At 44.0% G+C, this 18,141-nt stretch overlaps 1 pseudogene; it reads left to right on the top strand.

The window, feature by feature from the left end:
- LOC138596270 (uncharacterized) overlaps window positions 1–12,926 on the top strand; it is a 93,743-nt pseudogene extending 80,817 nt beyond the window's left edge.
- The last annotated feature ends 5,215 nt before the right edge of the window (window positions 12,927–18,141 follow it).

The following is an 18,141-nucleotide window of genomic DNA, read 5'->3' on the forward strand; positions in this document are numbered from 1 at the left end:
TCCGTTTTTGATCCTGTTTTTTTTTTAACGACAGGGGGGGTGGTTACTCAAATTCAGATTTCAGGTCGATTGTTGGTCATTTTTTGACTTCAGTTTTTGACACTGTTTTTTGACGACAGGGGGGATGGTTATTTAAATTCAGATTTCAGGTCGATTCCTGACTTCAGTTTTTGACTTCAATTTTTCACGACAGGGCACTGGTGGTTCTAAAATACAGATTTCAGGTCGATTGTTGGTAATTTTCAGACTTCAGTTTTTGATCCTGTTTTTTTTTTAACAACAGGGGGGGTGGTTACTCAAATTCAGATTTCAGGTCGATTTCTGACTTCAGTTTTTGACCCTGTTTTTTGACGACAGGGGGGTGGTAACTCAAATTCAGATTTCAGGTCGATTTTTGGTCATTTTCTGACTTCAGTTCTTGACACTGTTTTTTGACGACAGGGGGGGTGGTTATTCAAATTCAGATTTCAGGTCGATTCCTGACTGCAGTTTTTGACCTCAATTTTTCACGACAGGGCCCTGGTGGTTCTAAAATACAGATTTCAGGTCGATTTTTGGTCATTTTCTGACTTCCGTTTTTGATCCTGTTTTTTGACGACAGGGGGGGTGGTTACTCAAATTCAGATTTCAGGTCGATTTCAGAGTTCAGTTTTTGACCCCGATTTTGCACGACAGGGCCGGGGTGGTTCTCAAATACAGATTTCAGGTCGATTTCTGGTCATTTTCTGACTTCAGAATTTGACCCTGTATTTTTTTTGACGACAGGGGGGGTGGTTACTCAAATTCAGATTTCAGGTCGATTTCAGACTTCAGTTTTTGACCCCGATTTTGCACGACAGGGCCGGGGAGGTTCTCAAATACAGATTTCAGGTCGATTGTTGGTCATTTTCTGACTTCAGTTTTTGACCCTGTTTTTTTTTGACGACAGGGGGGGTGGTTATTCAAATTCAGATTTCAGGTCGATTCCTGACTTCAGTTTTTGACCTCAATTTTTCACGACAGGGCCCTGGTGGTTCTCAAATTCAGATTTCAGGTCGATTGTTGGTCATTTTTTGACTTCAGTTTTTGACACTGTTTTTTGACGACAGGGGGGATGGTTATTTAAATTCAGATTTCAGGTCGATTCCTGACTTCAGTTTTTGACTTCAATTTTTCACGACAGGGCACTGGTGGTTCTAAAATACAGATTTCAGGTCGATTGTTGGTAATTTTCAGACTTCAGTTTTTGATCCTGTTTTTTTTTTAACAACAGGGGGGGTGGTTACTCAAATTCAGATTTCAGGTCGATTTCTGACTTCAGTTTTTGACCCTGTTTTTTGACGACAGGGGGGGTGGTAACTCAAATTCAGATTTCAGGTCGATTTTTGGTCATTTTCTGACTTCAGTTCTTGACACTGTTTTTTGACGACAGGGGGGGTGGTTATTCAAATTCAGATTTCAGGTCGATTCCTGACTGCAGTTTTTGACCTCAATTTTTCACGACAGGGCCCTGGTGGTTCTAAAATACAGATTTCAGGTCGATTTTTGGTCATTTTCTGACTTCCGTTTTTGATCCTGTTTTTTGACGACAGGGGGGGTGGTTACTCAAATTCAGATTTCAGGTCGATTTCAGAGTTCAGTTTTTGACCCCGATTTTGCACGACAGGGCCGGGGTGGTTCTCAAATACAGATTTCAGGTCGATTTCTGGTCATTTTCTGACTTCAGAATTTGACCCTGTATTTTTTTTGACGACAGGGGGGGTGGTTACTCAAATTCAGATTTCAGGTCGATTTCAGACTTCAGTTTTTGACCCCGATTTTGCACGACAGGGCCGGGGAGGTTCTCAAATACAGATTTCAGGTCGATTGTTGGTCATTTTCTGACTTCAGTTTTTGACCCTGTTTTTTTTTGACGACAGGGGGGGTGGTTATTCAAATTCAGATTTCAGGTCGATTCCTGACTTCAGTTTTTGACCTCAATTTTTCACGACAGGGCCCTGGTGGTTCTCAAATACAGATTTCAGGTCGATTTTTGGTCATTTTCTGACTTCCGTTTTTGATCCTGTTTTTTGACGACAGGGGGGGTGGTTACTCAAATTCAGATTTCAGGTCGATTTCAGAGTTCAGTTTTTGACCCCGATTTTGCACGACAGGGCCGCGGCGGTTCTCAAATACAGATTTCAGGTCGATTTCTGGTCATTTTCTGACTTCAGAATTTGACCCTGTTTTTTTTTTGACGACAGGGGGGGTGGTTACTCAAATTCAGATTTCAGGTCGATTTCAGACTTCAGTTTTTGACCCCGATTTTGCACGACAGGGCCGGGGAGCTTCTCAAATACAGATTTCAGGTCGATTTTTGGTCATTTTCAGACTTCCGTTTTTGACCCGGTTTTTTTTTGACGACAGGGGGGATGGTTACTCAAATTCAGATTTCAGGTCGATTTCTGACTTCAGTTTTTGACCCTGTTTTTTGACGACAGGGGGGGTGGTAACTCAAATTCAGATTTCAGGTCGATTTTTGGTCATTTTCTGACTTCAGTTTTTGATCCTGTTTTTTTTTTAACGACAGGGGGGGTGGTTACTCAAATTCAGATTTCAGGTCGATTGTTGGTCATTTTTTGACTTCAGTTTTTGACACTGTTTTTTGACGACAGGGGGGATGGTTATTCAAATTCAGATTTCAAGTCGATTTCTGACTTCAGTTTTTGACCCTGATTTTCCACGACAGGGCCCGGGTGGTTCTAAAATACAGATTTCAGGTCGATTGTTGGTCATTTTCTGACTTCAGTTTTTGACCCTGTTTTTTTTTGACGACAGGGGGGGTGGTTATTCAAATTCAGATTTCAGGTCGATTCCTGACTTCAGTTTTTGACCTCAATTTTTCACGACAGGGCCCTGGTGGTTCTCAAATACAGATTTCAGGTCGATTTTTGGTCATTTTCTGACTTCCGTTTTTGATCCTGTTTTTTGACGACAGGGGGGGTGGTTACTCAAATTCAGATTTCAGGTCGATTTCAGAGTTCAGTTTTTGACCCCGATTTTGCACGACAGGGCCGGGGTGGTTCTCAAATACAGATTTCAGGTCGATTTCTGGTCATTTTCTGACTTCAGAATTTGACCCTGTATTTTTTTTGACGACAGGGGGGGTGGTTACTCAAATTCAGATTTCAGGTCGATTTCAGACTTCAGTTTTTGACCTCAATTTTTCACGACAGGGGCCGGGTGGTTCTAAAATACAGATTTCAGGTCGATTGTTGGTCATTTTTTGACTTCCGTTTTTGATCCTGTTTTTTTTTTAACGACAGGGGGGGTGGTTACTCAAATTCAGATTTCAGGTCGATTGTTGGTCATTTTTTGACTTCAGTTTTTGACACTGTTTTTTGACGACAGGGGGGATGGTTATTTAAATTCAGATTTCAGGTCGATTCCTGACTTCAGTTTTTGACCTCAATTTTTCACGACAGGGCCCTGGTGGTTCTAAAATACAGATTTCAGGTCGGTTTTTGGTCATTTTCTGACTTCCATTTTTGACCCTGTTTTTTGACGACAGGGGGGGTGGTTACTCACATTCAGATTTCAGGTCGATTTCTGACTTCAGTTTTTGACCCTGATTTTCCACGACAGGGCCCGGGTGGTTCTAAAATACAGATTTCAGGTCGATTGTTGGTAATTTTCTGACTTCAGTTTTTGATCCTGTTTTTTTTTTAACGACAGGGGGGGGGTTACTCACATTCAGATTTCAGGTTGATTTCTGACTTCAGTTTTTGACACTGTTTTTTGACGACCGGGGGGGTGGTTACTCAAATTCAGATTTCAGGTCGATTTCTGACTTCAGTTCTTGACACTGTTTTTTGACGACAGGGGGGGTGGTTACTCAAATTCAGATTTCAGGTCGATTTCAGACTTCAGTTTTTGACCCCGATTTTGCACGACAGGTCCGGGGTGGTTCTAAAATACAGATTTCAGTTCGGTTTTTTGTCATTTTCAGACTTCAGTTTTTGATCCTGTTTTTTGACGACAGGGGCGGTGGTTACTCAAATTCAGATTTCAGGTCGATTTCTGACTTCAGTTTTTGACCCTGTTTTTTGCCGACAGGGGGGGTGGTAACTCAAATTCAGATTTCAGGTCGATTTTTGGTCATTTTCTGACTTCAGTTCTTGACACTGTTTTTTGACGACAGGGGGGGTGGTTATTCAAATTCAGATTTCAGGTCGATTCCTGACTGCAGTTTTTGACCTCAATTTTTCACGACAGGGCCCTGGTGGTTCTAAAATACAGATTTCAGGTCGATTTTTGGTCATTTTCTGACTTCCGTTTTTGATCCTGTTTTTTGACGACAGGGGGGGTGGTTACTCAAATTCAGATTTCAGGTCGATTTCAGAGTTCAGTTTTTGACCCCGATTTTGCACGACAGGGCCGGGGTGGTTCTCAAATACAGATTTCAGGTCGATTTCTGGTCATTTTCTGACTTCAGAATTTGACCCTGTATTTTTTTTGACGACAGGGGGGGTGGTTACTCAAATTCAGATTTCAGGTCGATTTCAGACTTCAGTTTTTGACCCCGATTTTGCACGACAGGGCCGGGGAGGTTCTCAAATACAGATTTCAGGTCGATTTTTGGTCATTTTCAGACTTCAGTTTTTGACCCTGTTTTTTTTTGACGACAGGGGGGGTGGTTACTCAAATTCAGATTTCAGGTCGATTTCAGACTTCAGTTTTTGACCCCGATTTTGCACGACAGGTCCGGGGTGGTTCTAAAATACAGATTTCAGGTCGATTTTTGGTCATTTTCAGACTTCAGTTTTTGATCCTGTTTTTTGACGACAGGGGGGGTGGTTACTCAAATTCAGATTTCAGGTCGATTTCTGACTTCAGTTTTTGACCCTGTTTTTTGACGACAGGGGGGGTGGTTCCCTGGAACGATGTTCGAGCACTGGAGACAGGCGTCATGGCATCGCGCCAGAAAGGGGGCGGAGATTAGCATGTCAACACGGGTTTTGTGTTCCCGTCATTGCCGATCGGAGCCGAGGTGATAATTACCCGGGTCTACTGCAGAGTCATTCGACCCTGGTCTGAATGCCGCTTGTAACCTTTCCCACTGAGGAAACAAGCCGGGTGTTAGCGGGGTTTTTGACCAGCACAGAATTACGGGGGAAACTGGTACTTGAACACACCAGGCTTTATCTTTCTTTTTTATTTAGTTCTTTATTTCAGTTCCTCTTCCAATGGTATTTACATGTACATAACAGGATATTTTAAAGTCTTTAAAGGCGAACTCACCTCCCGGTCACGGCTCAAACTGAGGCATTGTACTCTCATAGTTAAAAGGATCTTCAACAAGGATATTCATTTTTAGTCTTGAACCTTCAGATCAGTCCGCCACTCCCACCGACAGTTCTCCTCCTCATCCGGCCAGCGTGAATACACGTATTGCTTCATGTAATAATGTATCAGAGCTTAAAGTCATGTGAAGTGACGGAGGATTTGATGTACATGTGTGTAGGATTATTGAGCTGCATTGACGTCTGTCTCTCAGTAGAGAAAAGGACGTCTGCAAAGGCTCAGGGCTTGATTTCCTGTAATGGATTATTTATGCTCTAAAAGGAGACAGATGCACTGAAAAAGCAAACATCCTGCAACAAGTCCTGCAATTTGTTCTGTGGAAGTTGCCTTGTGTGTGTGCGCCGGTCTGATTTGAGTGGTTTGCCGCCCTCTAGTGTTCATGCACGGAAAAGGTGCATCAAATTATAACACTTAAACTTTTCTGCACAGGTTTCCGTCCACGTTTCGTCCACACGAGGCAAGCCAGGTCTCTGGCAGTGGAGTTTGAAGGTCAGATCTATGATGTTGACCTTCAGGCGGACGATCAGTCAGCTGTCTATCGCCGCGTCATCTCAAAGCGTCACTACAACCCCGAGGACCCCCAGTTCGATTTGGGGACTGATGACGCTTCAGAGGAAATGCTGGCTGATGACACGAACGCTGTGGGATACCCAAACTCTGTGAAAGTCACACACAAGTAAGAAGAAGCACCTCAGTAATGCCGACATGTGTCCTTAATGTGTCTAAAAAGAGCAGAGTGTGACCTGCCTCTGCTTCTGTTTCAGGTGTTTTATTTTGATTAACGACAGCATGCACTGTGAAAGAGAGATCTACCAGTCGTCCAGAGCCTGGAAGGACCACAAGAGCTACGTGGACCAGGAGGTGAGTGAACAACACACCTCCTCTTCTTCTGTCATTGGTCAAATATTTGTTTCAATATTATTTTTTTCATCTAGATTGAAGCCCTTCAAGACAAAATCAAAAACCTCCGGGAGGTAAGAGGCCATCTGAAGAGGACACGACCGGACGAGTGCGACTGTGGGAAGAAGAGGTTCGTCTTTAAATATCACCTCAGAAATACTCTTGTTGTAGGTCTGATGCAAAACTTACTGGAGTCCATTCCTGCAAAAGTGTTCTGTCTGGTCCTTAGTCTCTTTCTCTGTTTATAAAAAACAGCTATTTTAGCAAAGGGGAGAGAAGTGTGAAGGGTGAAGAACAGGCATGATCAACTCCATCCATTTAAGTGAGTGTCTCTTTCTTTTTAAATATGGGTTTGCCCTTTAAGTGTCATCCCTTACTTCATTCATTAATACTGACCATGATGTGCACCTGATTGTACTTTATCTTGAGGTGCTGTTTGACTGTACATTGCTGAGCTTTTGCATGGTCACTGCATGTCAGGCTTACACATATAGCTCACCTCCCTGTAGATTACTTTGTCCCCAGATGACCAGCATGTGTGTGTGTGTTAACAGTGTTTGTGGCAAATGAAACGGCATGTTATCTGCACATTTTCATTCACGTTTTGGTCCTAGATTGGACTTTAAATGACAAAGCAGATGTGTGGCAGGGACCCATCTGTGTGTGTGTGTCTGGAAGTGATCGGGTCGCATGGAAAGATAGAATGACTCAACAGAGGGGAAATCAGTCAATCCCTCAAACACAGCGATCAACTTGCACCAGGAAACATTTGGAACACATTATGCCAATACGAAGCAGCTGTTTTTATCGTAGCGCCTGTTCTGTGTTCAGGCAGGGAGGAAGAGGGGACAGTGGCTAGAATGTCATCCCAGAGAAAATTGGACAAAGTAAGAGCTTAAACATGAAAGTAAACAGACTGTCACATCCTGGCATCAGTGATGCCTTCTGGAAGTCCCCCTCCAGATCCACCACCGCTGCGGTAGCTGGCATTAGAGCGTGGAGAGGAGCTGATGTCATCTATTACGTCGGGCTGCTTTTGTTATAATCCTCCCTTGTTTCTGTCCGACAGGGAGGCCGCGCAGGAAGTCGACGGGAGGGTTCAGTTGTACAACGAGATCCGGAGGAGGAAGAAGGAAAGGAAGGAGAAGAAGCAGCAGAGGAAGGGAGACGACTGCAGCCTGCCTGGACTCACCTGTTTCACACATAACGACCACTGGCAGACTGCTCCTCTCTGGTCATGTATGTATACTGTCATGTATCTCATCCCAAAGTCCTCATGCTTGTTAAGACAGAAAAACTCATCAGGTTGCATTTTTAATTCACAAAATTAGCCTGCTTGTATAATTGACTGCTGTGAATCTTCAATACTGTGTCGTGGGGGGATTCTGCGCATGCACCAGCTCCAACAACAACAACTTACTGGTGCCTGAGAACCATCAACGAGACCCACAACACGCTGTTCTGCGAGTTCTCCACCGGCTTCCTGGAGTACTTTGACCTCAACAGTGACCCCTACCAGGTGTGTGAATATCTGTCTGCAGCCACTCAGCTGTGCTTCCTGTGTCTCTGCGTTTTTCCTTCGTCCCTTTAGAATACAATCTTTTTTAAAGGAATAGAGACGTGAAATTAAATCCTGCCCTTTCCTAAGCATCTGTGGTTTGTTTTTACCTTTGCAGCTGACCAACGCAGTGTACGCAGTGGATCGGGAGGTTCTGAACTCTCTCCACGCCCAGCTTATGGAGATGAGGAGTTGTCAAGGTTATAAGCAGTGTAACCCTCGCCCGAAAGGATTGGAAACAGGTAACATTTACTTCTTCATTCACCTGTCTTTAAAAGGTCGGACATGTGGACTTTTACTCTAGGTTTAGCGGTAGTTGTTATGCCAACAAAGACTGAAGCAGATTTGACACACAGAAGAATTAGAGTGAAAAGATTATTAGATGTTTGGAACGGTGACACTTCATATATTTCAGTCTACTCTTCTGCTGTGTTTGAGTCTGTTTCAGTCTCAGTGGTGTGTGTGTTTGCACATATCTGCATGCTGCATGTGTTTGGGGACGATCCACTCAGTGACGTTTGCTGAAATTTCAGGTGGAGGTCAAGGAGTCATCACTGTGTTTTAATGTTTTCTTCACATACTCTGACCTTTCCTTCCCAGCCCAGGACTTCCTCTCAGCTGGAATATTTCCCTCCTGAGCGTTTTAAATTATATTATTTTACAATAAAAATAACGGTTTGTTACGGTGGTACGTCCTGGCCTTCATCCCCTCTGTGACTCATCGAGTGTTACAGATATTATTTGAGGGATTCTGTCATCAAGGCAATTGAGGCTGTCATTTTATTTGAGCTCGTCATGCCTCACTGCTATAATCAGGCGCGGTGTAATTTATAATACCACCACATGGTCCAAGCAGGATGGAGAGGGTTAAAAAATGATTCCGCCTGTAACGCCGAGCCGTAGCTTTCGTGTGTGGCGCTCTCCAGCTGCGTTGTTTATGTCCTGAGGGTAAAAAAAAAGTTAATGTCTGTAATTACCAGCTGGAGAGCGCAGCGCTGGAGAGGCCAAACTGCTCTGAGAAAACTGATTGTGTTTCAGCGCTGGCACTCTGGACTTGTCAAAACGGGGCCAACACACGTCATGTAGCAGCCGAAAATCTCTTACTTGCACTGGCTGCCCTCGCTCACGCATGATGCCAGCTCCCTGAACCGATGAAATTGGTGTTGTGGTTACATCAAGTGATGTTTTTGTTGGAAGAATAGGTTATTAAAATTTAACTGGCCTGATGAAATGGATCCAGCAGATTCTATTTACGGCATGTGACTCAACCGTTATTATCACCTGACTGGGTATCGTTGTGTGTTTTTCTTTGAAAGTGAACTCTACACATCATAAGCCACCTAATTCAGATCCTCCTTTGAGACTTTCCCTCATACGTATCTCTTTTCTCCTCATTCTGATCATCCAGTAATTGCATTTCTCCGTAGGGAGTAGCAGCTGTGCATGAAGAAATCTTCAGTGTGAATGATCTCTATATTCCCTCTAGTATCTCCTTGAACCAAAGCATTAACAATCGATTGCCTTTTATTTTTCCGATCAGGAGGTAAAGATGGAGGAAGCTATGAGCCACACAGGTATCCACCAATTTTTGTTTCTCTTCAGTGGCTCTTTCTTTAACACCTGCATGGGCCAAATTCGCCTCATTCCCACTAATCCATCCATACATGGAGTGCTGGCGCTTGATCTGTGGCTGCATGCTGGGGACACGCTAACATATCATAACATGATTTTTTTCTCATTAAAGCAGCTTCATTTGTTGTCAACTCTGTGCACACCATCTTCACTTTAAACTGCTGTGTAAAGTCAGTCTGCAGCTATTTCAACATATAATCCGCAGCTCAGATTGTCACACCTTTGCTACATCAGTCATCAGTCTTACGGTTGATCCTTTTAGCTATTCTTAGGATAGCATGGCTAAATACGAATGAAGAAGTCATGTAGGGAGGTGCTGAAGATGTGCTTCTACCAAGCATCAAGTGCACGTGAATGACAATGCATGATACTGTATCATCCCCCTCTCATGCATTTTTTTACACATGAAAGCTTAAAGGAGTAGTTTGACATTTTGGGAAATAATCTTATTTGCTTTGTTGCTGAGAGTCAGATGAGAAGATTGATACCTTACTCATGTATGTTGCTAAATATGAAGCTTAAGTTAACAGCTGGTTAGCTTAGCTTAGCTGTGTAGAAAAAGCAAATTTACGTTATACTGTAGTTAAAAATGTTAAAATGTGTTAATACCTGGGCTAGTTGTTTCCCCTGCTATTATCTGTCTGTTAACTAAATGCAAATAGCTACAACCCAGGGAACAGTTAGCTTAGTTTAGCATAATGATTGGACACAGTGGCTAAGAATTGGCCAGATTCCCCTGCAAAAGCTGTTACATAAAGATGTATGTTTTACCAATGAGTCTGGCTGGTTGTTTCCCCATGCTATTATTGGCCAGTTAAGTACATGTGTTGAGCTACAGCCAGGGGAAAGTTAGCTTAGCTTAGCTTAGCATAATTATTGGAAGCAGTGGCAAACAACCTGATTCCCCTGTTAAAACTGTCACGTAAACATGAAGAAGATTTGTGTGTTTACCAAGGAGTCTGGCTGGTTGTTTCACCCTGCTATTATCAACCAGTTAAGTTCATGCATGGAGCTACAGCCAGGACAAAGTTAGCTTAGCTTAGAATAATGATTTGAAACAGTGGCTAAGAGTTAGCCTGGTTCCCCTGTAAAAACTGTCATATAAACATGACGATTTGTGTGTTTACCAAGCAGTGTGGCTGGTTGTTTTCCCCTGCTATTATGAGCCTGTTAAGTATATGCATTGAGCTACAGCCAGGGGAAAGTTAGCTTAGCTTAGCACAAAGACTGGAAGCACGGAGAAATAGCTAGCCTGACTCCCCTGTAAAAACAGTAACAAAATTGTGTTTTGTCTTGAATTGTTTTGACAGACTAGTGAGGCTAGCTGTTACCCACTGCTTCCTGTCTTTAAGCTAAGCTAAGCTAACTGGTTTTATACATGTACTTACCTGACAGATATAACAGTCTTCACACTCTTGAAAAGAAAACAAACGTGCAAATTCCCAAAATATCAGAACTGTTCCTTCATTGTCACCCTCCATGCCATGTCAGCCATTTCCACAATCAGTGACCATCACATTAGTTTCACAGTGCATCACGACATTCTCATGGACATTAGCTTGTGGTAGATTGGACAATGGAGTTGCTATGACCTCTCTGTCCTCCCACTCACCTCTGCCCCCTTTTGACCTCTGTTTCTGGCACCTGCTTACCAGGCAGCAGCAGCACCGAAAGTGGTCAAAGAGGAGACCAAGCCTCTCCTTCCTGTGAGTCCCTCAGCCTACGTCCAAACATCTCCGTTCTCTAGCTGCTGTAGAAACACGAACACTGATCTCAGAACTGAACCTGAACTGACACTGATGCTTATTTTTCTCAGTTTTTACTTGCAGACATCAAACTGAACTCTTAAGTCTTTTGCTGCGATTTTCTTTCATTTGCCTCTGTTTCTTAAAGCATTTTGTTTTGTATTCTGTGGATACACGTTCAGCAACGAGCTCATTTTATACACTTGTTTTGTTGTTTTCTTTTCTTTTCTCTTCTTCTGCTGTTTAGTTCTTTTTTCCAGGTTGCCTGACTTTGCATTTCAATCCAGTCCAGGCCTTTAATTAACTATGCCATCATATTTTTCTTGTGCAGCTCAGTGTGTTAGTCTTTTATGATGGATCATTAAATATTTTTTCGTTTCAGTCTTTCTCATGTGAATTTCTAAGGCGGCATGTGTTTGCACTACTCATGGCTTGAGCTTAGTGTGGGTGCTGTGTGTACTTAGTTTATCTCATGCAGCTTTGAAGTGTGTACATGAAGTTTTCTGTGTGCGTGTGTGTTGTTTGGGGCTTCAAACCTCATGGAGCTGGCTGCTGTAGTGAGGGCCGGAGGCTGGGCATGACTGCATGGTGTCTGAGTAAACTTGAAAAGAGCTCCCTGTTCTTTTTGTCCACATCCTCACAGTCTCCTATTTTCTTTCTCTCTGGCAGCACACAGCCCGCATGGGACGGACGACAAGGTTAAGCTGCCCAATTTGATGGACGAGGAGGTGAACTGGCAGGGACTGGAGGATCTGTATAGCATAAACGAAAGCCTTTATGAATGTAGGCCTGACTACAACCCCAGCCCAGACAACTGGGCCAACTTCCAGAAGGATGTAGATAATATGTTTGCACTGCGACACGTTTTAAACAAATTCAACCGAACCCACGAGCCCGACGACTCCACCCTGCCAGAGCTGGGCTCCGGGGCCGGGGGTGGAGGCCTTGAAGAGGGCAGTGGAGAAGAGTCGGCCTCAGCCAGCAACGTCTGGCCTGGCCTGGAAACAGAGGCTCGCCCCACCACCCCCGCCCCCAGCCAAACGCCACCAGCACCACCCACACCCAGGTCCACACTGGAATGGAAACTGGAATCTGTTGTCAACGACCTTCCTGAGAGACTAGAGGACAGACCTGGGGGGTCTGTCATGTCAGCGTCACTGGCGACAGCATCATCACTGGGTCCAAGGAGAGACGGACTGTTCCAAAGCGACATGTGGGCGCAGCAGCTGGAGGAGATAGAGGGAGACATGTTCAGCGGGAACGGACTGACGGAGCTGGAGACGCGACACGACAGACTGCTGCGCACTCACAACAGCCTGCAGGGCCCCACACAGGACACCGGCCCTCAGGGTCTCGGCCTGGGCCTGGACCTTGAAGAAGAGGAGGACATTTTCAAGGACCAAGGCTACCTCCCTTTCTCCTCGCAGACTCTGAGACCCAAGGTGCAGAGCAGCACCCCCGGGAGCCCCCCCACCACACAGAGCAGCTCCCCTCAGAGTGTCGGGCTGGTACTGCAGGTGCTGCCTCAGACTGCGCTGCCCCTCACCTTGGACTACGAGGGCAGTGGGTCTCTGCCTCCATCCTCCAATCAGACCCTCTGAGGCAGACGCAGGTGCCGGCCAGCCAGCCAATGAGCTGCTGGTCGCCATAGAGACACAGAGACACAGTGATTGGGAGATGAGCTTGCCGAGAGCAGAGGCGAGTGATGCCACCTCAGTCAGAGTTGTATAATGAGTATTAAAGTAATTGTTTATTTTTTTACAGGTGCCTACATTTATTTGTGAACAGTGTTATGTTTCTTTAAATATATATTTAGAAAAGAAAAAGCCTTAATGCAGCTAAACTTGAGCGTTGGGATTAAAAAGATTAATCCCACATGATAACACCATTGATGTTTTTAATATATGTTTTTATGAAAACAAGTGTGAGTGGTGAAACCAGTTCATCTGAATGAGTGGTTAGCATTAGCTTTAGGTACGCTACAGAATCCATTAATCAGAAATCTGCCCGGCAACAGGACCCAACAGAACACTGCTCGATCACTTATATTGACAAAGGCAACATTTGACCCCAAATGCACATTTACTTTCAGCTTCCACTGAGTGTGGAGATGAAATTTGTGTCCAATGTTACATCATATTTTATAAACTGATTATTTCTACCGACACCTTTTTAAACTGAGACAAGAACTGGGCTGTCACTTCTGGAAAAAGTTACAGAATCAACATCAATAAGTGCAAAATATAACTGTTATTTATTAGAAATGATTTTAAAATCTACACAAGGGAATTTTTCTTATCATTTTTTAAATCATATACGATTAATAGTGTCAGACATTTTGGACAATCATGTGACAGTTTAACAAGAATCATCTGAGTTTATCGACAGCAGCAGTAACTTTTTCTTCACAGGGCACTATCTACTGAGTCGCACGTTTGTCACTACATGCAGTGTTTTATTTTTAAAGTACAGGAAATTATCTCACAATCACCATGGTGAAAATGTTTATTGTGTAACTTTTTTTTGGGAGATGTCACCAGGTAATCATGTGGTGTATGATGTAGTGCTTTGATCATCCACAGTATAGTGTTGCACACGCTCGGATCACTTCGAATGTAACTGTTCACTCCCTTCAAACTGGTTATACTGTACGACAGCACACTCTGTTACAGCTTTGTGTATCACCTCTGCTGATGGATGAAACTGGTTGTTTAAAGACCTGGTGTGTGTGTGTGTGTGTGTGTGTGTGTGTGTGTGTGTGTGTGTGTGTGTGTGTGTGTGTGTGTGTGTGTGTGTGTGTGTGTGTGTGTGTGTGTGTGTGTGTGTGTGTGTGTGTGTGTGTGTGTGTAGGTGTAGAAGTGTTAGAGCAATGTGTGGTTTCAGGAAAGCCATGAAGCTGTTCAGAAATAAACCCTTTCAACCTTCTGTGTGTTGCTTCTGCCTTAAGTGTTGTTTCTGCAAGAAAAATGCAAAAAACAAAGTTGATTTTTAAAATTTTTTAATGACAAATATCAAGTATTCAAGGCATTTGTAAACCAAGTGTTCACAAACATCAATTGGACTTCTGCTCCTGAGGAACAAAAGCAAATAAGAGCTCGACTTTCAGAACGCAGCTTGTGTTATGTTCCAGGAAATTCACTTTCAGTTCAAACACTGATGAAAAGAAAGAGTTAAAGCAAAAAGGTACAGTCAACCTGAAGTCGTCTGTGTCAGCAGTAGTCCGGACATTTGAGCAGCAGGACACTGATTTCAAAGTAGCAGGTGTTACAGTACGGTAAAGGCAGACAGCCCTGCGTTTACTGTTTTCTAATGATCTGTGTGGAAGTGCTGGATGATTCTCTACCTTTACCTGCATGCAGCGCACTGTGACCTCTGTGACAGCTTTTGACCTGTAACTACATCTTAATGTTTAATTGATATTTTTAGAGCAGAATTTAATCAGCAGCTATAACCTTTAATAACTTGAATAGATAATTCCTGTACATCCTGTCAGGAGGCTGTGATGAACTACAAGAGGACGGGCAGAGAATCATCACAGGCGAAAAGAAGAAGGGCATTCTGGGTAGAAAAACTTGTCAATCCTCCTGATAGAAATAAAAAATAACTGTGCATTGTAATAACCCAACTCCCTCCCCCACATGACGTAACTCAACCATGTGAGTAATACTGTTCAGGCACCACGACACTAAATGCACCGCTCTCTTATTTTTTTAAGTCTTATTTTGAAATATTTTGCCCTACAATGGCATGGGGGTTAGTTCATAAATATGCTCCTAACTATGTGTGAGCTCGAAAATACGCTTCATTTGCTTTGTCAGTATTTACACAATGATCACTTAATGAATGTCATTTGAGGTACTAAGTCACAATAATACTAAAGTTAGTCACTGCTGTAACCGCTGGATAATCTTAACACGGGCAGAACACCATGAAAACATTAACATTTAAAAGATTTTCACTGCATCAGATTCTGATTGTTTCTTTTATTTAATAACTAAAAGCCAAAAATAACTCATTTTAAAAGGTATAATAAGAAGGATTTTCCTAGAAAAATAAAATATAGACTTTTACAAATATAATATAAATCATTATTTATGTGTGTCTGTATCTGTGTGTGTGTTGGTGAGTGTGTGCAGACCCTTGATTTGTCATCTTACTGCGTCATTATACCTTTTGTCCTGATGTGTCATCCTACTGCGTCATTATACCTGTCATCTTGGTTGTCATCTTACTGCGTCATTATACCTGTTGTCCTGATGTGTCATCCTACTGCGTCATTATACCTGTCGTCCTGGCTGTCATCTTACTGCGTCATTATACCGGTTGTCCTGATGTTTCATCCTACTGCGTCATTATATCTGTCGTCCTGGCTGTCATCTTACTGCGTCATTATACCTGTTGTCCTGATGTGTCATTTTACTGCGTCATTATACCTGGTGTCCTGATGTGTTGTCTTACTGCGCCATTATACCTGTTGTCCCAATTTGTCATCTGACTGCGTCATTATACCTGTTGTCCTGATGTGTCATCTGACTGCGTCATTATACCCGTTGTCCTGAGCCATCCACCTGTTTGAGGAATATACACGCCTCAACCAAATAACCTTCCACAGAAGCCTCACACCAGTCAAAAGGATTGGAGGACCCTGGGGAATAACCTTCTCAGATGGAAGTGACCAGAGCTATGGAGCTGTTGCATACTTCAGATGGGAAACCGAACAAGGCATCCTGGTCCGGCTTGTCGAGTCCAAAGCAAAGCTCACACCACTTGACCAAAAGGGAGAAGCAGTGAAGGCTGAGGTCTGTGGTGCTGTCTTCGCTGCAAGACTCAGAAGATACATCGAAAAGCACAGTCGAATGCAAGTTGAACGTTGGCTCCATCCGCTGGACAGTCAAACCGTGCTGGGAGCAATCCAAAGAGACAGCTATGGGTACCAGACCTTTTTCGCAAACAGAGTTGGAGAGATCCAGAAGTCCACATCTGTTGAAGACTGGAGTTGGATTCCAGGTGAGCAGAACATTGCTGACCTCAAAACAAGAGGAGAAACCCTAGAAGACCTCAAAGAGGACTCTTTGCGGCAAAATGGACCAGAGTTTCTGAAACGACCTGTGGAAGAGTGGCCGACAAAATCAGCCAAAGACGTTGCTGCATATGCTAAAGAAGGTATAAACAAGCTCCAAAGGAAATGTTTCACAGCAGCACTGACCTGGGCACAGGTGAAAATGTTTCCACCTGACCTGCAAAGCAGCCCTAGTGGAGAAGAACACAAAATCCAAGTCCGGAGACCACCTGCTGGTTCTGCAGTAAGGAAAATCCTTGACATCAGCAAGTTCAGCAGTTTAACCAAGGTGACGAGAGTCATTGCCTGGGTGTGGAGAGCTGCCACAAAGTGGAGAAACGTGCTGGCCAGAACCTCAGCCACAAGTAAGCCAAAGGTGGAAGGAATTCCTTCAGCCCAAAAGATCAGGTCCAGAGCCAAAGAACCTGCACTTTCCGTCAGGGAGCGTGAAGATGCGCTCAGGGATCTCTTCCTTGCGTCTCAAGAGGAGATAACCTTTCCAAACACTACACTCAACAGACTTGCTGTGGTCAGAGATGAAAACACCGGACTTTTGCTCTGTGGAGGAAGGTTCCAAATCTTTAATGGAGAAAAAACTGCAGTACCAATCTTGCCTTGCACATCATGGATATCCACTCTTCTAGCTCAAGAAGCCCACAAAGCAAATCATGAAGAAATTGCAGGTACACTCCTCCAGATGAGAAGGAAAGCCTGGGTGGTGAGAGGCCGGAAACTAGCTCAAAAGATTGTTGACAACTGTGTGACATCCAAAAAGGCCAAGGCCAGAAGATGCCAGCAGATCATGAGTGGCCTTCCATCTGAGCGAATAACACCAGCCAATCCATTCGAGTAAACAACAGTGGACTTATTTGGACCTTACGAAGTGAAGGATGAGGTAAGAAAGAAGGTGAAGCTCAAAGTGTGGGGAATTGTCTTCTGCTGCATGGCATCCAGAGCTATGCACACAGACCTTGTCAGTGACCAGTCAGCTGAAGGCTTCCTGTTGGCCTACCAACGATTCACAGCACTGAGAGGGCATCCAAAGAAACTGTGGTCGGATCCTGGAAAGAACTTTGTTGGAGCCAGACCAGCCCTCAAAGAGCTCTACATGTTTCTGGACCAATTGGAAAAGTCAAAGCTTGAAAATGAAGCCTCCAAACACGGCACAGAATGGAGCTGGAAAATCCATCCAGCAGACTCGCCTCACAGGAACGGAGCCGCTGAAGCTGCTGTCTGCACGGTGAAGCGGGCTTTGCACAATCTGGGAGGTAATGGAGTCTTCACATGGGGTGAGTTTCAAACCTTCCTTTATATGGCTTCCAACCTCACCAATGAAAGACCTATTGATGCCAGGACTCAGAGCCGGGAGGACTGTGTAGAATACATCAGCCGAAATTCACTTCTGCTTAGAAGGACTGGACCCAGCGGAGATCCAGGGACCTTTGACTTTGAAGGCCACTCTTACAAGAGATTAAGAGCCATCCAAACAGAAGTTGACCGGTTTTGGAGGAAATGGAGCCAGTTAGCAGGACCAAACCTGTTTGTCAGGACCAAGTGGCACACAGGAATGTGGCCATTGGAGATGTCGTCTGGCTGGCTGACCAAAACACCCTGAGAGGTCAGTTCAGACTTGCCAGGATCGTTGATGTCAACACTGACAAGAAAGGAATTGTAAGGGATGTGCATGTCAGAACCTTCCCCAGCTACCCAGTCTCAACTGTGAAGCCCACTCAAAAGGTGAAAAAGCCATTAACCAAAATACCTGCAACAGTTCTTCAAAGGGATGTCAGACGGATAGTTGTCCTGCTTCCAGTTGAAGAGCAGCAACAAAATTGAAAATGGAACAACTGAATACAGTACATTAAGCGAACTGGTGTGACCTCCTTGGGTTGGACAACCAGGAGGTCAAGTGGGAGGTGTTGTGT

This window comes from Semicossyphus pulcher, unplaced genomic scaffold (genome assembly GCF_022749685.1).
Source record: "Semicossyphus pulcher isolate SPU_LCO1_2020_fin unplaced genomic scaffold, fSemPul1.0.p SCAF_18, whole genome shotgun sequence".
NCBI classification, from domain to species: domain Eukaryota; kingdom Metazoa; phylum Chordata; class Actinopteri; order Labriformes; family Labridae; genus Semicossyphus; species Semicossyphus pulcher.